Source organism: Chionomys nivalis, chromosome 23, assembly GCF_950005125.1.
Source record: "Chionomys nivalis chromosome 23, mChiNiv1.1, whole genome shotgun sequence".
Lineage (NCBI taxonomy): Eukaryota > Metazoa > Chordata > Mammalia > Rodentia > Cricetidae > Chionomys > Chionomys nivalis.
Window position 1 is genome coordinate 14,382,752 of NC_080108.1, and position 21,555 is coordinate 14,404,306.

At 49.4% G+C, this 21,555-nt stretch overlaps 1 protein-coding gene across 3 annotated transcripts in view; it reads right to left on the reverse strand.

The window, feature by feature from the left end:
• Nucleotides 1–13,120, reverse strand: part of Znf710 (zinc finger protein 710) — a 65,923-nt gene extending 52,803 nt beyond the window's left edge. The window contains exon 1 of one of the 3 annotated variants that reach the window (XM_057755927.1): nucleotides 12,938–13,120. The gene's annotated coding sequence lies outside the window, so the exon portion shown is untranslated. Of the gene's footprint in view, nucleotides 1–11,428; nucleotides 11,441–11,975; nucleotides 12,030–12,937 lie in introns of those variants that run through there. The other 2 variants (XM_057755928.1, XM_057755929.1) reach the window with 2 other exon arrangements.
• Between the last annotated feature and the right edge of the window lie 8,435 nt (nucleotides 13,121–21,555).

A 21,555-nucleotide genomic window follows, 5' to 3' on the forward strand; every position in this document is an offset into this window, starting at 1 on the left:
CGGGCAGGGCTTGCCTTCACCACCTATTGCCCAAGCTTTGCCCTGGAGACACAGCAGAGATTTACACACATTCAACTGGGTCTAGCCAAGGTAGATGAGGAAGACAGGCTCTTGACCAATCAAGTATCAATCCAAAAGAAGAGAGCTTGGAGCTGGGCAGGGTGGTACACATCTTTAATACCAGCTGTCAAAATTTTATAATTTTATAATCTGCTGAGGCCTTATGCACACCAGGCCAGCAATGTAACCCAGTCCCTATATTATGGAAGCTCACTCTTTTTTTCTTCTTTCTTTCGTTTGTTTTTCTTTTCTTTTTTTTTTTAATTTATTTATTATGTATATAGTGTTCTGGGCACCAGATCTCATTATAGATACAACGGCTGTGAGCCACCATGTGGTTGCTGGGAATTGAACTCAGGACCTCCAGAACAGCAGTCAGTTCTCTTAACCTTTGAGCCATCTTCCCAGCCCTCTGTTTATTTTTCAAGGTAGAATTTCACTGTGTATTCCTGGCCATCCTAAACTCAGAGTTCCGCCCGCCTCTGCATCCCGAGTGCTGGGGTTAAATGCGTGCGCCACCACTGGCCCATTTCCCTCTCTTCCAGTTCACATCCAGCTACCTCTAGGTCATGCTCTTTCAGCAGCCCTCTTATCTCTTCATACCAGTTGTGAGGCAAGAGTTGACATCTGGTGTTGTAGCAACACTCAAAAACTGCACTGAACGTACCTCAGAATACCTTAGAAAGTGCCTTTCAGAGACTGGTCAGAAAGAGCAAGCCGGACACGTTCACAATCACAGGACAGGTGGTCTTACAACATTCTTATTATTATTCAAGAAGAGTAACATCGATTTTACCATAAATTCTGCTCAATCAATAGGTATCTATTAAGCAATGACTCTTCTCAACAGTGAGCCAGGCACTGGTCGGTGATCCAGAAAGAAGGAACATGGCTCCAAGCTTTCAGAAAGCTCTGAGTCTAAGTGTGGGGGTCTGAGCAGGCCGTCCTTTCCTGTTTTAAGGTCCTAACAAATCCTCAGCGCGGCAGCGCGAAATCCACTCCTTCATACTTTTACAGGGAAGGGCAAAAGCGTAGTTTTCCACTCTGCTCTCCCCACCCCTGGGGCAATCAGAAAGGACCTAACTGGGCCAGCAACTTCTACATCAACAATGAAAGGATCAGGTGTGCTGGCACATGCTTTCAGTCCCAGGCAGAGGCAGGAGGATTTCTGTGAGTTTATGGCCAGCCTGGTCTACAAAGTGTGCTCTAGGAGAGCCAGGAAGTTATACAGTGAGACCCTGTCTAAAAACCAAGCACATGAGGAACGTCGCCTGTAAGTACCAAGAGCAAACAACCGTCAAGCTCATATTTTATATCCAGTGAAACTAATTCTTAAATATAATAAAATCAGATTTTTAGCCAAGTAGAAACTGAAACTTTCTGACTGAAAAACCATCGCCATAAAATGTTATAATCCTAGAAAGAGCTGAGATGAAGGGGAAAACCTGAATAAACCAGATGCTGAAGACAAGGAAAAAGACAGCCAAGACAGCGATAAGCACACACAGCATCTAAAACAGCATCTGGGTGGTGAGATGGCTCAGCAGCTATGCGACGCCAAGTCTAACAACCTGAACCAGAGTTCACTCATCAGCTCTCGCAGGGTAAAAGAGAACCAACTCTCCTAAGTTGTCCCTCGAGTTCTAATGAGTGAGCGAGTGCTTGAGTGTGCACACACGCACACACACACTCGTAAAAATTTTTTTTAGCAGCACTTGTTTTAGTTAAGGTTTCTAATGCTGAGACACCATGACCACAGCAACTCTTACAAGGAAAACATTTAATGGAGGGGGCTCGCTTACAGTTCGGAGGTTCAGTCCATTATAATCATGGCAGCGTGCAGGCAGACGTGGTGCTGGCTACATCAGAAGGCAACAGGAAATGGTCTGTGACAGTGGGCGGTATCTTGAGCATAGGAAATCGCAAAACCCACCCCCACAGTGACACACTTCCTCCAACGAAGCCACACCTCCTAATACCTAACAGTGAGTTTATGGGGGAACAATTACATTCAAACTACCACAGCAACTAATCTATTTGCGAAATTAAAGAAAGAAAAGAAGGTGGGAATGGTGTTGTATGCCTTTGATCTCAGCACTCAAGAGGCAGAGGCTGGCATAGCCGTGAATGAGGTCAGCCTGGTCTACACAACAAGCTACATAGCGAGAGCCCCTCTCCAAAAAGCAGCCAGGTGGTGGTGGTGCACACCTTTAATCCCAGCACTCTGGAGGCAGAGGCAGGTGGATCTCTGAGTTTGAGACCAGTGTGGTCTACAGAGTGAATTGTAGGACAATCAGGGCCACACAGAGAAACGATGTCTTGAAAAACAAAACAAGACAAAAAGAAAGGAAGGAGAGAGGAAAGAAAAGACAGAAGAAAAAAAAAGAAAAGCAGCTAAATTACTGTCACAAGCGAATGCTAGCAGGGACAACAGTGACTGTATTGTTTGGGGGGAAAGATAGGGCGTGGTTATGCACGCCTTTAATCCCAGCCAGGTGAGTTTGAGTCTAGCCTGATTTACATACTGAATTACCAAGGAGTCTCAAAATATGAACAAACAAAAGACAGACACCAAGTATCTCTAAATCTTTGGCAGTCTGTAGATGTAAAAAGAAAAAAAAGAAAATAGGCTGGGCGGTGGTGGTGCACGCCTTTAATCCCAGCACTCGGGAGGCAGAGGCAGGCGGATCTGTGAGTTCGAGGCCAGCCTGGTCTACAAGAGCTAGTTCCAGGACAGGAACCAAAAAGCTACGGAGAAACCCTGTCTCGAAAAATAAGAAAAAAAACAAACAAACCAAAAAACCAAAAAAAAAAAAAAAAGATGAAACAGAAAAAGGAAGGAAGGAAGGAAGGAAGGAGAGAGAGAGAAAGAGACAGAGAGAGAGAGAAAATAGGTAGAACCGCGTTTTTAGGAGGCATAGACAGACCTCTACAAGTTTGAGGATGGCTTCATCTGCATACAAGTTCTAGACCAGCCAGAGTTAGACAATGAGGTCTTGTCTCAAAACAAAACAAAGAGCCGGGGCTGTAGCTCAGTTAGTAGACTGTATGCTAGCAAAAAGTGCAGTCCCCCACCCTCAGCACATCTGGATGTGGTGGCACATCTGTAATCCCAGCTAAATATCTAAAACCATACCAAATGTAAATGGCCCAAACTCACTTGTTCAAACAGCATAGATGTCAGGATGGGTCACAAACCAAAAGCAGTCCAGCTGGGGACTGTGTATAGGGGCGTGTGGCCAAGGGGGAGCCCTCACCACTCAGGCTGGACTAGACGTGTGGAAGAGAGCTGAATGCAGAGGACTGTGGCCAAGGCGCCAAAGTGCAGCGAGGACAGGAGAGATGGCAGAAATAGCAGGATCAGAATGAAGGACCAGTGAGAAACCAGACCTAGAGGGGTAGGCTGTCCCTGATAGTAGCCATGTGGAGAGTCAGGCAGAGAGGAAGTGGATTCTAGTGGGAATGGAGGGACACAAGAAAGAAGGCAGGAGACAGGGCAGTGGTGGCGCACGCCTCTAATCCCAGCACTCAGGAGGCAACAGCAGGAGGATCTCTGTGAGTTCGAGGCCAGCCTGGTCTACAAGAGCTAGTTCCAGGACAGCTAGGGCTAGCTACACAGAGAAATCTTGTCTGGAAAGCCCCCTCCCCCCCAAAAAAAAAAGAAAGAAAAGAAAGGCGACAGGAGACTGGCCTGTCCACAAATGTAGACAGAAACCTGGAACCCAGGATAAGGAAGCCCACTCCTACTGAGGCAACCGGGGGTGAGGGTTAGGGGGTGGGGGCAGCACATGATGGAAGGGCAGGGGGAGCTGCCTAGGGAAGCAGGCACAGGTTTCCAGCTTGGGCAGGGGTGAACAGGCCCACATCAAGTAGGGGTACAGAGGGAGGACAAGCAAAGGCATCTTCTACAAGCCTCCTTGAGGTCTAAAGCTAATAGAGTCACAACGATAGAACAAAGCACTTGTCAGACACGACGTTTGTAGGTCCAGGGTCCAGCATCAGAATCAAAGTGAGATTAACCAACCACATCACTGCCTTCCAAAGGGCACCTACAGTTCTCAAGAGAGCAGCTCGGATGTGGTCAGTACTGGGAAGACCGGTCAAGTTTGCCTCTGTGTTTTCCCAGGCATGCAGAACTGCCTTCACATCCAGGAAGCCACAACCATGGCATCACCGTCCTGCTGGAGATGGGAGGGTGTCCAGGGTGGCACACAGTCACACAACCTCCTCCACCCCCAGACGAACCACACACAAGGGAGCTGTCACCAGAGTTTCTCATCCGTGCTTTCCATAGCTGTCCTTCCAGCCTCGTTCTGACTCAGGGGTACAGAGGGAAGACAGTCAGGCTGCGATCTCTTCTGCTTAGTTCTGACTGCTCAGAAAACCCTCACGTTCCCCCACAGCTCTCTGCGAACTCCCAGAAATAAACACACAATAGAGCATATATATTTAATACCAGAAACTCGTACAATGGCGGGTGTGAAAGACGGAACCAAAGCCCTCTTAGAGGCCAGCTTACTCCTGATAGTGATTTGACCTCGTTTGCAAACACACGCATACATGTTATAAAGGGAAAAAAAAATCATACGAATGAAAATTCAGATAGCTCGGGAAAGAGTAAAAGAGAAGGCAAAGCCTCTGTGGGGGGACGACAAGGCAGTGGGGGTGGGGAGGGTCGGGCCTGGGAGCGCCTCACGTTAATCAGAAGGTAATAAAAGCGGTTATTTCACCTTATGATGCTGCTGACATGCATTTGGCCCAGCTTCGGTTTTAACACCCTTTAATCTGTTCCGTTTGGGGATCTACCCCAATTTCCTCTTACAGCCCCCTCCCCTAATTCAAGGGTGCAACTCTTCAAAGGCTCTGCTAGCGCAATGTTTAGTCTTCAAGGCTGCTGGCATCTCGCTTGCTAATTCTTTGCTTTGCAAATTAGAGGAACTTGGACCCAGTGGCGAAGCGGGATTTCAGGGGCAGTCTGGGAACCTGGCCCCAGCCACTCCCGGTTTCCTTAGGAAAATTCTTCATGTCATACACACATGAACAATCAGGAAACACTTACTACGGGGGAGGGTGCCTCGCTACTACCACAGGATCTCACCCCCAGCCCACCTGTGTCCGAGGATGCTCGCTACATGTGTCTGGCTGTGTCTAGTGCTTGCTACATGTGACTTCAGCAAAGTTATTCTATTTAAAGGAGCTAATTTAAATATTGAAACAGAGCTCCCTACAGTAGCACACACCCCACAATTCCAGCACAGGAAGTACAGGAAGGGGGATTCGGAGTTCGAGGCCAGCTTCAGCTCTACAGCACGCTGGAGGGCAGCCTGGGCTATAGGACTGTCTCAATCTCCACCCCCCACCAGAAGGAAAAAAATAAGTAATTAAGCTAATTGGTGGTATGTAAAGTACTTAGAACTGTGCCCAGGACATAGTAAGTACTGTTGAACCAAAGATCTGGGTGATAGCTAGTCACAGTCTGCCCTGGCTATGGGAGCAAGGTAAGTTTAAGCCTTGTCTCAAAATAAAAAGAGAGGGTCAGCAAGATGGCTCAAAGAGTAAGGGTACTGACCATCACGTCTAACAACCCAGGTTCAATCCCCAGGACCCACATGGTGGTAGGAGAGTGGATGCCCACAAATTGTCCTCTGACAGCCACGTGCACATACACCCCTCCCCCACACAATCATTTTTTTAAAATGAAAGTGAAAGAAAAGGGGAAAAAAGAAAAAGGGCTACAGCTGTAGCCAGTGGTGACGTTCTCTGACTTTGCACGCAAAAGACCCTGGGCTCTATCAGCAGCAGCTTAGCTTAGACCAGTGGTTCTCAACCGTCCTAATGCTGTGACCTTTTAATACAGTTCCTTGTGTCATGGTGACCCCAACATAAAATTATCCCACTGCTACTTCATAACTGTAACTTTGCTACCATTCTGAATTGTAATGTAAACATCTAAAATGTGACCTCTGGGAAGGGACAAGACCCACAGGCTGAGCACCACTGTACCAGAGCCAAGGGCTCCTCTGATGCTAATAAGTAGTCTTCTTCCAAAACACCACACACAAAACCTGCATGGCTCCAGTAAAAACCCCATCCCTACTGCAGGAAATTAAGGACTGTCTAGTCCTCCCTGAAGTGACTTCAGGGAGCCAGGGACTAAGTTCCCACCCACGAATGACTGAGCAGGTTCCCTGCCCGCCCCCCTTTAACTTCCACTTCTGGCAGAAACCTTACCGCTCTCTTCCCTAAAGCCCTTTGACCTTGCCAGTTTTCCTTACTTAGGCTCAGTCTCCCAGTCCGTGCCACAAAGCTCCAATACCTCTTACAACTTCCTGATCCTGATCCGTGTCACAAAAGCTCTAAGGGTACTGAGTACTTTACTAAAGTGAAAGGGGAGACCCCAGGGGTGAAGGTTGCAGGGCACAGTGGTGGAGGCGGCAGTGGTGCTGACCCTGGCCCTCAACAGGTTTGCAAACAGCACAAAGCTCCAAAACTAAAGGTCAGAGATGCCAGAAGGGCCCTGGGAAATTGCCTAATTCCCTGCTACTTGGCAGAGCCAGTGTTCCAGGTCACACTGCTCCTTGCCTGCAAAACTAATAACCTTCCAGTTCGGGTCTTGTGTCCACCTGTGCCATCTCTGGTGCGCTCTTGTTAAAATGTAGGTTCAGCAAACCTGCCGAGGGGCCCAGGAGTCTGCATTTCTACCAGGCTCCCAGATAATGCTGATGGTGCTGGTACATCAACCACATAGAGAACAGCAAGATTCATGTCCAAGTGAACAGACCAAGCCAGGCCTGGTGAGGTGCCTGGAATCCTAACACTGGGGAGGCAGAGGCAGGAGGGCGGCTGTGAACTTAAGGAAAGCAGGGTTTGGTGGCACGTGCCTGCAATCCCAGCACTTGGGAGCTGCTAGAGGAGGACTGGGTGTTCAAGGCCAGTCTCTCAGCTACACAGCAATTGAGGTAAGCCTTAGTTACTAAAAACAACCAAACAGAAACCCATCAAGAGGGGAGAGGAGCTGTCAGCAGGATAGCTTCGCAGGCTAATGCACCTGCTGTCAAGCCCCACGACCTGAGTTCAATCCCCCAGGATCCATATGATGGAAAGACAAAATTGTCCTCTGACTCCACACAAGGTGCCATGGCATTCTTTTGCTCAAACACATACATAGTGAAGAAATAAAATATTTGGGGGATGGAGAGATGGCTCAGGGGTTAAGAGCAAGGGCTGCTCTTCCAGAGGACCCAGGTTCAATTCCCAGCATCCACATGGCAGCTCACAACTGTCTGTAACTGCAGTTCCAGGGGATCCAACACCTAATGCAGACACAAATGCAGACAAAACAGCAATGCACATAAAATTAAATAAAATCTTTAATAAAAAAATAAAATGTTTATAAAGGTTTTTCAGTCAGACATGTACCAGCTGTCTAAACCTGTGCATTATTACCCAGAGTGCCTTTCTCTTCTTTACTGTTTCTATTTCCAAAGAAAGAAAAGACAACAATGTATACCACCCTGGTTAAAGCCCTCCTTCCCAGTCAGGAGGCTGTTTCAAATGCCCTTTCTTCAGGGACCGTCCCTTCGCTCCTCCCTCCCTAATTATTGCCTCCTATGCCTCTGAACTTTTTCCTTTGAAGCATTTATAACAACTGTAATTAAAGAGTATTTGTGTAATTATTCGTTTAATGTCTGTCTCCCAGACAGACTGCCAGCCCCAGGAGGACGGGTCAGCATAGTGCCTACAATACCATAGACTGTCCGGACACAGGCAGCTGCGCTGGTCTGGACCACGCTGGGCTAGCAGACTGGCCTGTGTGTGGGGGGGGACATCTAGAGACTCCAAAGCCAATGGTAACCATGACCTTTATTTTGTGTGTGTGTGTGTGTGTGTTCCTATATGTGGGTGCATTTGTGTGTAGGTGCACATATTCATGTCTGCATGCAAGTGATGGCATCTACTTGGTTTTGAGATATGGTCTCCTGGATTAGTTAGGGTGCCTACCCAGTAAGCCCCGGAAACCCTCCTGTCTCCACCTCTCCAATTCTAGAGTTACAAGTGTGTACCATGGATTTCATGTGGGTGCTGACCTTCTAACTCTGGTCCTCCTGTTTGCAAGGCAAGCGCTTTCCTGCCTGAGCCATTTGCCCAGCCCTCAACAGTACAGTCCTAAGCTTTAAAATTCCCACCAGTGTAAACGTACTCCAATCGGGTAAGGGTGTAGCTCAGTGGTTCTGCACATGTGCAAAACCCTGGATTCAATTCAGGCATCATCTGTGTTCATACGTGTGAGCATGCATCCTAAATTCTTGTCAGGTACAAAAATAGTCCTGATCTGGGACTGCTACTGGGGAGTAATCAGAGCCTGGAAAACAAACACACCCTTTCAGCCCTCATCGGCCGAGCCATTGTCAGGCAGTGTGAGGACCCTCTCTCTGGGGCAGACTGACAATGCTTTTATCCGCTTCTCTTCCACTGTCCTTTCAGAAGAACCCAAAAGCTGAAGACCCAGTTCCTTTGTAGGAGTAGAGAGAGGCCTGGCCACATCGTTACTGTAGGGAAGCAAAGTCAGAAGCCACTCCGCCTGGCTCACACGCTAGCTAGCTCTGAGGCCCCAGAGAAGTGCCTTGACTCCTCTGGGCTGTTTCCCAGGCTACCAAGCGAGAGCACAGCCATGTGTTTGCCAGCACCTGACAAGGACTATGGGAGATGATATATATACTTCAGCATAATCCTGGCCCGGAACACCTGACTGTGTTATTCTCCCAGAGTCTTGAGTCCAATTCAAAACCTCTCTATTGTTTTGCAGAAGTCTCCACCCTGTGGCTCCACCCATTCAGGATCCACTCTTCCCAGCCCCCTCCTGCCTTACCTGTCTGGAGCTTGTTTGAGACAATGAATCACAGCACAACTCTGCAGTTCCCATCAATCACCTCCCCGTCCCTGTCTCTGTGTGTCATTTCTGGGCTACTCCTGGGAGGGAAATGCTTTTCCTAATGCCCAGTACATCATTCAACAAGTATTTATGAAAGGCCAACTGTATATTACTCTTACATGGGCTTAGCAATGGGCAGAGCAAATAAGCAATAAATAAATCAATAATAAATAGATTGGCAGGGGAAAATCCATATAGAGCCAAGCTCTCTGCCCCACTAAACAGACATTCTAGCAGATCTAAACCCTGAATGGAGATCAGCTAGCTGGGGCCCTTCCTTCTGTCCCCATTCTTCCCCTCCAGCTAACCCTAAATAAACCACGCACAAGTACAAAGTATGAAGAAAGTATTCCAGATCAAAACCCAGTAGTTTAGGGACATCTCGATGACTAAACTTCCACCCCGCTGAACTGCTACGGCTTTAAAGAGGTTAGTGTTAAAATAGCAAGCTCCCCTGATAACTGCCCCGGCCTGCCCAGTCCCCAGCAGCAAGGACAGCATACCTAGAAAATAAGGCTGTGTTACCCTGGCCTGCAAAGGCACAAGCCCCTGGTTGGCGCCATGTTCATAGCCATGTTCTCTGAAGGATGTGCAGCCAGGAAGCTGTAGCAGCTGCAGTCAAGATAGAGGCCTTGTGAGAAGTGCTGGGAACAGATCCTGGGGGCTCCCCGCTATTGACTGTTAGGTCAATGGGCGCTCTTCCTGTCTTGGATATTTTTAAGCAGTCTCTAAGATCTTCTAGTTTTGAAGTCAAAGCAATGGTTTGACCATCTTTAACAGAGACCTAGCAGAGGCAGGAGCCTTCCCTTTGGGGGCCAAGCCCTGGTACAGCGTGAGGGACCTGTGGGTGACTGTGGCAAAGGAGGAACCTGCACCAAATGTCACCACCAGTGTGTGGGGGGAGTGGTGGGCCCTCACCTGTTTCCTCTGAGATGCAATAGATGCCTCCTTTTAGATTTCTATTGTTCAGTGGTTCTCAACCTGCCTAAGGCTGCGACCCTTTACTACAGTGTCTCATGCTGTGGTGACCCCCAGCCATAAAATTATTTCACTGTTACTTCACAATTGTAATTTGACCACTGTTAAGAATCATGCAGGGCAGTGGTGGCACACGTCTTTAATCCCAGCACTCGGGAGGCAGAGGCAGGCAGATCTTCATGAGTTCAATACCAGCCTGGTCTACAAAAGCTAGTTCCAGAATAGCTAGGGCTATTTCATAGAGAAACCCTGTCTCAAAAAACCAAAGAATCACAATATAGGCCAGGCAAGGGTGGCACACACCTTTAATCTCAGCAGCACTTGGCGGGCAGACGAATCTCTTTGAGTTCATGGCCAGCCTGGTCTACAAAGCTAGTTCCAGGGTAGCTAAGGCTGTTACACAGAGAAACTCTGTCTCGAAAAACCAATAAATAAAAATAAAAAAGAATCGTAATGTAAAATATCTGATATGCAACCCCAAAAGGGGTTACCCACAGGCAACTTATACCCTTCTAGAAATAAGCTATGCCAGAGCCAGGCGTGATGGCACATGCCTATAGTCTCAGCTCTCGGGAGAGACAGGAAGCTCACCAGTTCAAGGCCAGTCTGGACTCGGTAGTGAGACTCAGTCTCAAAAGAGAATAAAATAGTCGTCTAGCTGCTTCCCAAGATCAGCCTTGCTAGAGAGGTTTCTAGGCCACAAGGCAAACCAGAAGCTATGCAAACTCTCTGGTGATCCTAACTCTTTCCTCCAACCCAAAGATATTCCAGACCTTGTCTGTCTCCTTGTCTCTAGTCAGAGATCCTAAAATAAAATGCCTCGTTGTGACAGGAGAGCACAAAATAAATGCCTCATACACCATGGGCCCAAGGGTCAGCTCAGAACGGCTTGAAGAAGACACACCAGGCAACCGAGAAGTCAGTCTGTCTCCGTGAAATTCACAGAAACTCTTGGCACACGGTCATGCAGGAAACCAGACCAGACTAGAGGAACAAGATAGGATCCACCTGTCCATTTCCCCCTACCCCAAGCTCTATCCAGTGCCCTCAGGCAGCAAAGCCAGCTCCACAAGGTGGCTGGAGCTCTGAGCCATCCATTCAAGGTTGTGCTCCAAGAACAGCAGGTGCCTGGCTCTGGGTTAGGGTGTGGGATGAGAGGGGAGCAGACCAAACCACCCAGCCAAGTTCTCAAAGGTAAGTTTGCTTTGAAACAAGTGAAAAAGCGACGGTCACACGACCTCTCAAAATAAAAACCAGACAGGCCCATCAGCTTTGATAACAATACACTTTCTTAAATCTAAAGACGGTGAAGGACCGGACCTTTTCTCCCTTTCCCACACCAGCTCCCTGAACCTTTGAAGAGCCCTAGTAAGGTGATACAAGCCCTCCCCCCGCCCCCTGTTCCCACACACCAGCTCTTCTCTTTGGCAGACATGAACTTTGACTGCTTTTACTTACACACGCACAAAAGGCAAGGCTGAGAGGGCAGCGTCAAAGCTGGCTGGATGACCCCCAACAGCACAAAGTCCTCCTCCCACCTGTGGGGGAGTTTTGTGAGCTTCCGAGGTACCCACAGGGACTAGGTACGGCTTCAGGTAGACAGTGGCGGACAGTTTCCATTGTAAACGGAAAGAAAGACGCCCAGGGTGCCCTTCGAAGATAGGGCACTGGGCCCGCGGGTCAAGTGTCCCCTCACCGGCAGGCTGGCCGCTAAGACCGTGGAGGAACTCCGCAGTGTCCGGGTGAAAACACACCCAGGCTACTGCTGGCCTGGCCGGAACCATCTCGCAGGGCGTAGAGATACATTAATGACCGTTTTGGATTAGTTAAAGGCCACACAAGCACCTCCCTGGCCTCTTAAATCTTCCCAAACTACAGTTTAGACTGGAGGGAAGCAGTAGCAGGGACCATAAAAGTCATCTTAAAAGGCAAGTAAAAAAAAGAGAGAGAGAAAAGAGAGAGAGAGAGGGAAAAAAAAAAGAAAATCAACAACCCCGCTACGCACGAGTTAGCAAGTCCGCAGCTCGGGGTGGGGGTAACACCGAGGCCGGTTCAGTGGGGTCTGAGAGTCGGGGAAGGAAGACCACCGAATTCGGGGGGCTCCTCGATCTGACGCCGACGATCACGCCCCACAGCTCCGTCCAATTAGGAAAATGACCGCGAGGAGAGTGAGAGGGGGCGGCGAGGAAGGGAGGACGAGCCACGGGAGGCTCTAGACCAGCCATGGGGATCTGCCCACCCTTTCCCTGCACCGGGCGAGCGCCTTCAACAGGTCCGAGCCGGGGCTACCGAGGGGGACCTGGGGCCCGCGGCACCCTGCTGGAAACCCCCGTTGACCTCGAGGGGCGCCGGGCACCCCAGCAGCGCGCTGCGCCCTCGCCACCCCACTGGCTCGGCCGCGCGGCCACCCCACCCGCTCCCGGAGTAAAAAGTTTGTGGGCAGCCGCAGGGGCGGGGCGGCGAGGGGTGAAACTTTGAGTCCCGGGCCGGTTGCGGGGGGGGGAGCGTCCCCGAGCGCCGCGACACCCACGTGCGGGCCGGAGACCGCCGCCGCCTCCCCGGCCTCCCGCGCCGCCGCTTTCCTTTCATTTTGCCTCTCTCTGCCTCTGCTTCTCTCTCTCTCTCTCTCTCTCTCTCTCTCTCTCTCTCTCTCTCTCTCTCTTCCCCTTCGCGCGCTCTCCTCTCTCTCTCTCTCTCCTTCCCTTCCCCCCCCCCCCCCAGACGCCATCTCTCCCTCTTTCCCCAGCTCTCCCTCTCTCGCTCCAGCTCTCCGGCATGAGGGAATGTGGAAGTGAAAGGAAAAGACGACATGTTTGCAGCGCGGCTGCGGGCCTGCGCACCGCCGTCCCCGGGGAGAGGCGGGGGGCGGGTCGACCGCGGCCGCAGCGACCCACCCCCGCGCCCCCAGCCACCCCGCCGCGGGCCGCCGGGGGGTTGGCGGGGCCGTGGGCCGCGCGGGACACTCACCCTGGGTCCGGGCGCGGCTCCTGGCGCTGGGGGCCCTCGGCTGGCCGGGCCGGGCGGGCCGGGGGCTCCTGCTGCCCACCGCCCGGGTTGCTGCTGCGCGCCGCCTCCACGCGCGCCCGCCCTGCTCTGCCACCCTCCCTCCGGCTCCTCTCTTTCTCCCCCCCCCCCCTCTCTCTCTCTCTCTCTCTCCCTCCTGCTCTCTCGCGCTCGCTCGCTCGCTCGCGCTCTCTCCCTCCCTGGAAGAAGGGAATGAGGCAGGGCTGACGTGAAGGGATGCTAAACAGCTCCTCCTAAGCCAGCTCGCAGAGGAAGAGAGACAGAAAAGCAGCCCTTTTATCTCTCTTTTGTTTTCTCACTTCCTTCCACCACCCCCCCCAGCACACCCCTCTTGTCGGCCCAAGTTTTCTTTTTCTCTTTCTACCGCAGAGAGGATTTTTCTTCTTTTCTTTCGGTGCAACTCTCGTACTCGAATTGCAAGCCTGGAGGCTTCTCTTTTTTTTCTTCCCCTTTCCTCTTTTCTTCCTCCTTCCTCCTTTCTTATTTCTCTAAAAGGGTTTTGTTTGCTGTGGGAGTTTCGTTTGAAAATCGAGTCACGCCTTTTTCCTTCTTTTCTTTCTCCCTCTCCCTCTTTTTTCCCTCCTCTCAGCAGAAAAGGGGAACAAAGATTAACAAGCGGGGGAGAAGAGAGCGTCAGAACCTCGAATGGAAATGGGGGGCTGTCCCTGCCAGGCACAAAGGGGGCCCGAGAGAACAGCCCCCCAGGAAACCTGGGGTGTCCTATCCCAAAGAAGAGCCTCTGGGATGGGAGTCCGGGGGAGTCCCTAGGAGCCCCGTCCTTCCGAAATACGGGTAGGGGCTCTGAGTCCGCCCCCTCCCCAGCCAGGGGTGAAAGCTGGGGGTGGGGGGGTTGCTCTTCACTTAATGTATTTTTTAAGTGGGCTGATGGGCTTGAAGCAAACGTAGCCGCAGAGCCCTGAACAGTAAAGCGCCTTTAAACAGCTGTTCAGAGCCCTGGACGGTCAGACTCGAGGGAACGGCTCCGGCTGCGATCGCTGGGACCCGGGTGCGAAGGGGTTCAGAGGAGTTCAGCCCCTCGCGGCCTCCCCAAGTCCATGGCCTGGGTTCGGTCCCGGGGTGCACGGCTGGGGGCGCCGAGGCGTGGTCGTTAGCTGAGGTCTGGGCCCTTGTGGCTCCCTGCGGGGCCCGGGGTTCAGCATAGCCTGGCCTCCTCCCAGCTCTGGGACAGGCCGGACACCCCGCCTCCAACCTCCCGGACACCCGCCACTCAGCTGCGCCGCTCGACTCCGACGCAGGGCGGGTACCGAGCCCGCGGACAGAGCCGGGCAGTGTCGCCACCAAGGGTCAATTATTCATGGGGCGCCTGGGCGTGCTCCCAAGACCAGCTCTGTCCTCGGCTTCTCCGGAGGAGTGGAGACAACACGGGGGAAAAGTTCCCAGAGCAAAGTTGGCCACATTTCTTATTTTCCCAAGTAAGTATTGAGCACCTGCTGGATGCCTGGCCCTTGGACTGGGGCTGCAGCTGGGCGAGAAACTTGAGGTCTCGGCGGGCCCAGACAAAGCGAGGCAAGCTGCGGCTCCGGACCAGGTCACCGAGCCGAAGAGAAGCCTGGATCCTCTCCCCTCCCTGCGCTCTTCCTTTCCCTTCCCTCCTTCCTCCGGGCTGCATCTCCTTGGCTCCACCCCTTCTCATCAATTCCTCCCACACTTCCCTGCTCTCCCCGGCTTTTCACTGGAGGGTCCCTTCTCCCAGCTAGGAGCAGACGCTGAGCCCCATTGTCTCTCCCCCCCAATGACTGCAGCCTCCTAGGGATAGGACCAGCCACTCCTTCCCCTCCCCCCAGCCCAAAGGCCTGGGCCTTTGCTGACAGGAGCCCCAAGGCCACTGCCCCTTGCCCCACCCTACACCAGCTCACGGAGCTGTGAGCAATGACTCCAGTCACTCAGAACATGATTTATTTCTGGCAAGGAGTGAGAAAACAGAAGCCAGAGAGTTGGTTCAGCAAGAACGACCCCATGATTTCAGGCTCAGCACATTGGGGCCTCTCTCGTGACCCTAGCGACTTCCCAGTACACCCTTGTAGTGGGGAATGCCAGAAGCCACAGTTCTGTCATTACCTGACCTTTTTCAGAATACCCAAGCCATAGCCTCCAAAAAAGAGACAAAGTCATCTCTAAGAGTCGAGTATTCGTTCATTCAACTACATCTGCTATGTACCTGCTTAGTGCCAACCCCTCAGCCTGGTCCTAAAGACTTAACCACCAGCCATTCAGGCTCCTTGTTCTCTGTCTTTGCAAACTGGTAGAGGAGCAAAAGAGAGCTGGGCCTCAGAGCCAGGCATCATGGTGCATGCTTGTAATCCCAGCACTTGGGAAACTGAGGCAGGAGGATTGTCAGGAGTTTAAGGCCAGCATAGGTTATGTTCTAAATACCGGGATAGCCAGGACCAACACCACAATAGCAACAACAACAACAACAAAAAGACATTCTAAATTCTAGAAAATGTTGAGTTCTAGCAGCCAGACCTGGTGATAATGCTTTAATCCCAGCACTGGAGAAGCGGGTGGATCTCTGTGACTTTGAGGCAGCCTGGTCTACATAATGAGTTACAAGCCAGGCACGATTATATAGAGGAAAAAAAAAGAGAGAGAAAATTTCAAGTACTTGCAGCACTTTAGAGTGCATGCTGGGGAATGAGGATGGTTGTGGGCACAGTGGAGGACAGGATTAGTGTCAGGGAAATGTTCAAAGTCTATTCCATTTTACTTGCCAGCTTCCTCAACTTACATGATTAATATACTCAGTAAATAATGTAGCCCTAGTTTCCTGCCTAGTAAAAATGGAGGGAGCTGAGCTCAGGCATGATGACTGTACGGACCTTTAACCACATAAAACCCCACACTCTGAGACGGAATCAGGTGGATCTTGTGAGTTTGAGGCCAGCCTGGATGGCACAGAAAGTTCCTGTTTAAAAAGAGAGAGAATCAAAAATAAGTAACTAGCTATACATTCTAGCTACTTGGGAGATTGAGGCAGAAGAATCAAAATCTGAAGGCCAGCCGGGCGGTGGTGGCGCACGCCTTTAATCCCAGCACTCGGGAGGCAGAGACAGGCGGATCTCTGTGAGTTCGAGACCAGCCTGGTCTACAAGAGCTAGTTCCAGGACAGACTCCAAAACCACAGAGAAACCCTGTCTCAAAAAACCAAAAAAAAAAAAAAAAAAAAAAAAAAAATCTGAAGGCCAGCCTGGGCAACATATGGAGACCATGTCTCAAAATATAAGAAAGAAGGCCGGGGCTGGGCGGTGGTGGCGCACGCCTTTAATCCCAGCACTTGGGAGGCAGAGGCAGGCGGATCTCTGTGAGTTCGAGACCAGCCTGGTCTACAAGAGCTAGTTCCAGGACAGGCTCCAAAACCACAGAGAAACCCTGTCTCGAAAAACCAAAAAAAAAAAAAAAAAAAAAAAAAAAAAAAAAAAAAGGCCAGAAATATAGCTTAGTGGTAGAGTGCTATATCTAGAATGTGTGGGGTCTTGTCTTGTATTGTACCAACATAAAAATCTAAGTTCAAGGCCAGCTTGGGCTACATAGTGAGACCTTGTTTCAAAATATTGAAGAGAGGCTATAAAAGTCGGGGGAAGGGGTTAAACCTGTTAGTGTCTTGTGTTCAAGCGCCCAGACTTATGCAACATAGACCTGTGGCTGAGTCAACCACTGATCTTCTCATATGTATGATAGGGAAGCAAATACCTGCTTCCCAGTGTGCAGTGAAACTTAAAAGAACACACACCCTTTGTGCGATTTGGTGCATAAGCACCTGCAATATATGGCAGCTTTTACTCACCTTTGCTATGAAATGAAGGAGTGTCGGGGAGGTGTCCTTGCAACCTGGAAGTGAAAAGCTGGGTTGAAAATCAGAGTGACTCACAGGCCAAGAGCCAGCTGCTTCAGAAATGTTTCTTCAAAAATGCCTGGCAGGGGAACACCCACATTTGGTCAAGAAGGCCAGGATGTCATCTCAGGAGCATGACCGGAACTAACTGCGCACAAAGGCCCAGCCTGATCCTTGGAGTTCTAGCCTGCCTGAGGAACCAGTAGGAATCGGAGGAAGACGGGGTCCTGGGAAACCAGCAAAGGCTCCTAGGAGCAGGGCACAAACAGACGGCGACTCACACGGGGTGGGAAGGGATTGTTGAGTTCTCCAGAGTCCAGTCAAACCTCTGTAAGACTCCTAGCCCTCTGCAAGGGCTCTCCAGGCACACTGCAGATGAACATCACAGCAACATGATGCCCTGTGGATCCAAAGATCCAGGAGACATCAGTGTCCCACGCCTTCCACTGTGGATGCTGTGCATTTCTGTATTGCAGCTTATTTTACCGCAGTATTGGGAACCCAGGGCCTCCTGCATGACAAGTACAGATCTCCAGACTGCCTCTTCCCTCTTGCCTACATGTCCTTCTCTCCCCCCAAATCTGGGTCTCATGGAGCCCAAGCTGGTTTCAAACTTACTGACCTGACCTTGTATCCCAAGAGCTAGGATTCCAGGCGTGCCCAGCCCCACACCTGACTTTTTCTTTCTCTTCTCATAGCACAGATACATTGTGACAAAACTGGAAATCACCTGGGAACAGCTGGAGACATTATATATTAGTGTATAGTCCTGGACATTCCACTTCCTCATATTTACATGTAGAGGCATATAATAAAACTACATAAAATAAGCCACTAAACACCTTTGAGCCCAGCACTTGGGAGGCAGAGGCCAGCCTGGTCTACAGTGGGAGTTCCAGGACAGGCTCCAAAGCTACACAAAGATACCCTGTCTCAGAAAACCAAATAAGTAAAGAAGTAAAATAATAAATTAAATATTGTTAAATAACTGGAGATATATATATATATACATATGTATATATGTATATATATATATATGCGTCTGGGATGGTGGCTCAGCCATTAAGAGGGCTTCCTGCTCTTGTTGAGGACCTAAGTTTGATTCCCAGCACCCACATCTGGCAGCTCACAATCACCTGCAACCCCAGGTCCAGGAGAGCTAATGTCCTCTTCTGGCTTCTGAGAACACTCACATGCAGGTGACATACACATGAACATTAAAAATAAAGTTTCTGGAAGTAGTAACGCCTGCCTTTAATCCCTCTGAATTCAAGGCCAGCTCTCTGTCTATGGAACACAGAGTTCCACGCTGGCTAGAACTACACAGTGAGTTTCAGGATGGCCAGGGCTACACAGAGAAGCCCAGTCTTGAAAAAAAAAAGTTGAGAACTATAGAGGAAGACAATTGACATCAGCATGGACATACACAGAGCACACATGCATAGACGTAAACACATATAAATAAATATAATTACAATACAATAAATAAATGGGATTGAAAAGTAAATTTAACAAAACCGCATCACATAACTGAGTTGTAATCAGTTAGATCAACCAATATGTCACAAATATCTTTTCCTGCCTGTTAACACCCACAGTATTGTTCATAACAAATTACACTATTCCATAGTATGTGTGTATACAAATTGTTAGATGGTGGGATGCATGCAGGTTTTCAGTGTCACGAAACTGCTAGGATAAGCATTTCTTTTTTATTGTTTCTGTTTTCAAAGGCTACAGATACCCTTTATTTTATTTTAGCATTGTTTATTTATTTTGTTGGGATGTGTGCATGCGCTCCACCATACAGGTCCCAGGGATGGAATGCCAGTCTTCAGACTTGGTTTCGGTTACCTTTAGCTGCTGAGGCATTTCTTCAGCCCTTGGGTGTCTTGGGCTGGCCTTGAACTCACTAGTAACCCAGGCTGGCCTGGAACTCTCGAGATCCTCCTGCCTCTGCTGGAATGACGCCTGGCCAGATGCACATTCTTGTACAACATTCTTGTGCCAGGCTTCGATGGGGCTTTACCATAACTAAGCCAGAATTTACAGCTAAAGCTGGGATTTCTGTGCCTGGCCTGGTTTATCTCTTTTCATAGGAGCCAGTGTCCCTCAGGAATTTCTGTCTCTGTCTCTCTTCCTCTCAGACAAGGTCTCCTGTAACCCAGGCTAGACTCACGCTCGCTGTGTATAGCTAAGGGTAACCTTGAAATCCAGTCCACCACCTCCGAAGTCCTTCCCCGTCACAATCAGTGCTCTCATCCATCCTCACACTCCCCTGAAAGAACCTGTCTGGGCAGATGCCCCACCTTCTACTCTAACATCTTATTAACTAATTAATGCCGTTTCCTGGAGTGGCTGGAACAAAATGGAATAAAATCAGGTAACTAGCAACAGAAAACACAGGATACTGTATCTTGTAATCTTGTAAACTGTAAAGGCTCTTTGGATGTCAGTAGATCCCAGGGAGAGCTCAGGCTCAAGACATTACCATTTAGTCAGATAGCCAAGCAGAAGAGACTCTTCCACATTGACACTAGAGAGCCATCAGCTCTTTCTTTTTTTGGGGGGGGGGTTTCGAGACAGGGTTTCTCTGTGGCTTTGGAGCCTGTCCTGGAACTAGCTCTGTAGACCAGGCTGGTCTCGAACTCACAGAGATCCGCCTGCCTCTGCCTCCCGAGTGCTGGGATTAAAGGCATGCGCCACCATTGCCCGGCCATCAGCTGTTTCTATGGCAGGTGACACGCAGCTCTCTTCCAGTGATTCAGAAGCCCCAAAGTCATCCTGAGCTAAAATTGAAAGTAGGTGTGAGTGTGTGTGTGTGTGTGTGTTTGGTTTGGGGTTTTTGTTTTATTTATTTATTTATTTATTTTTACGCAACAAGGTTTCTCTGTAGCTTTGGAGCCTGTCCTGGAACTAGCTCTTGTAGACCAGGCTGGCATTAAACTCACAGAGATCCACCTGCCTCTGCCTCCCGAGTGCTGAGATTAAAGGTACATGCCAGCTGCCAAGGTAGGTGTGTTCTAAGGTGAAGGTGGCACACACACTTTTAATTCCAGCACTTGGGAGGCAGAGGCAGATAGACCTGTGAGTTTGAGGTCAGCCTGGTCTACAGAGCTAGTTCCTGGTCAGCCAGAGCTACACAAACAGAAAGACCAGTGTGTCTTTCACTGTATTCCAATCAAACCTTTTAGGGGATATGTAATATCTGCGGGTTTGTCATGTCTAATATTTATAATATTCAATCTTATTTATTTATTTATTTATTCCTTTTTTATGTATTTTGTTTTTTGAGACAATTTCTCTGTGTAGCCTTGACTGTCCTGAACCTCATTCTGTAGACCAAGTTAGCCTTGAACTCCAGAGGTGCACCTGCCTCTGCCTCCTGAGTGCTGGGATTAACCACCTCACACCACACGACTTGATATTTAATTTTTATTATCAGACCTCCCAGCTGGTATCCAGCCAAGGAAAGGAAGAGGACCCCAGGGATCACACAGATGCTGCAGAAAGCACAGGTCTGTGCTGTGCTCCTGACCAGATGTGCTGCCTAAAACATCAGGAGAAAAGCCAAGTGTGAAGTGCACACCTGTAATCCCAGGCCCTTAGGACAGGGAGGCAGGAGATTAAATTCAAGGTTACCCTTACCTACCTATGGTGGTGAGTTTGGGGCTAGCTTGAGCTAAAAGTGTCTGTTTCCCCCTTCTCCCCTCCCCCAAACAAAAGAAAACTAACAAAATGGGCTGTGGTGGTGTGGTGCATGTCTGCAATCCCTACTCAGGAGGTAGAGACGGGACTCAGGAGTTTGAGGCCACCACCCTCAAGCACATAGTGAGTTTAAAGCTAGCTAGCCTGAGCTAATGTCATACCCCACCCTCCAGAAAAAAAAAAAGAGGAAGAAAAATCTACCACAGAAAAGTTTCCTAACAGCTCTAAACAGGCGATAGTCAGCTTCCTTAAACAAATGAATAATAAATAAATAAGAACAAATTATGATGGGAAGGCAAGTTGATGCAAAGCCTGAACAATAATTTGATACCACAGATTAAGGGAACTTTGGTCTGGAGAGTTGGTTCAGTGGTTCTGAGCTCTTACAGATCTTCCAGAGGACCTGGGTTCGATTCCCTGTACCCACATGTCAGTCTGTAATGGCAGTCACGGGGGATCCACTGTAAAATATGGTACAGACATATATGCAACAAAACTCTCTTATACATATATATATGGTAATAAAAATAAGTCTTTAAAAGTATATTTTATCCCAGCACTCGGGAGGCAGAGGCAGGCGGATCTCTGTGAGTTCGAGACCAGTCTGGTCTACAAAACCACAGAGAAACCCTGTCTCGAAAAACCAAAAAAAAAAAAAAAAAAAAAGCAAACAAACATTTAAATACATTTAAAAATATCTAAATAAATATTTTTTATTTTAAATAGTTTAAAAAGGGAAATTTAATAGCTTCTATCTCCTGGTTTTCTTTCTTTTTTTTTTTTTTTTTTTTTTGGTTTTTCAAGACAGGGTTTCTCTGTGGCTTTGGAGCTTGTCCTGGAACTAGCTCTGTAGACCAGGCTGGTCTCGAACTCACAGAGATCCGCTTGCCTCTGCCTCCCGAGTGCTGGGATTAAAGGCGTGAACCACCATCGCCCGGCTTCCTGGTTTTCTTTTTGTTTTATTTTGTTTGAGACAGGGTTTCTCTGTGTAGCCCTGGCT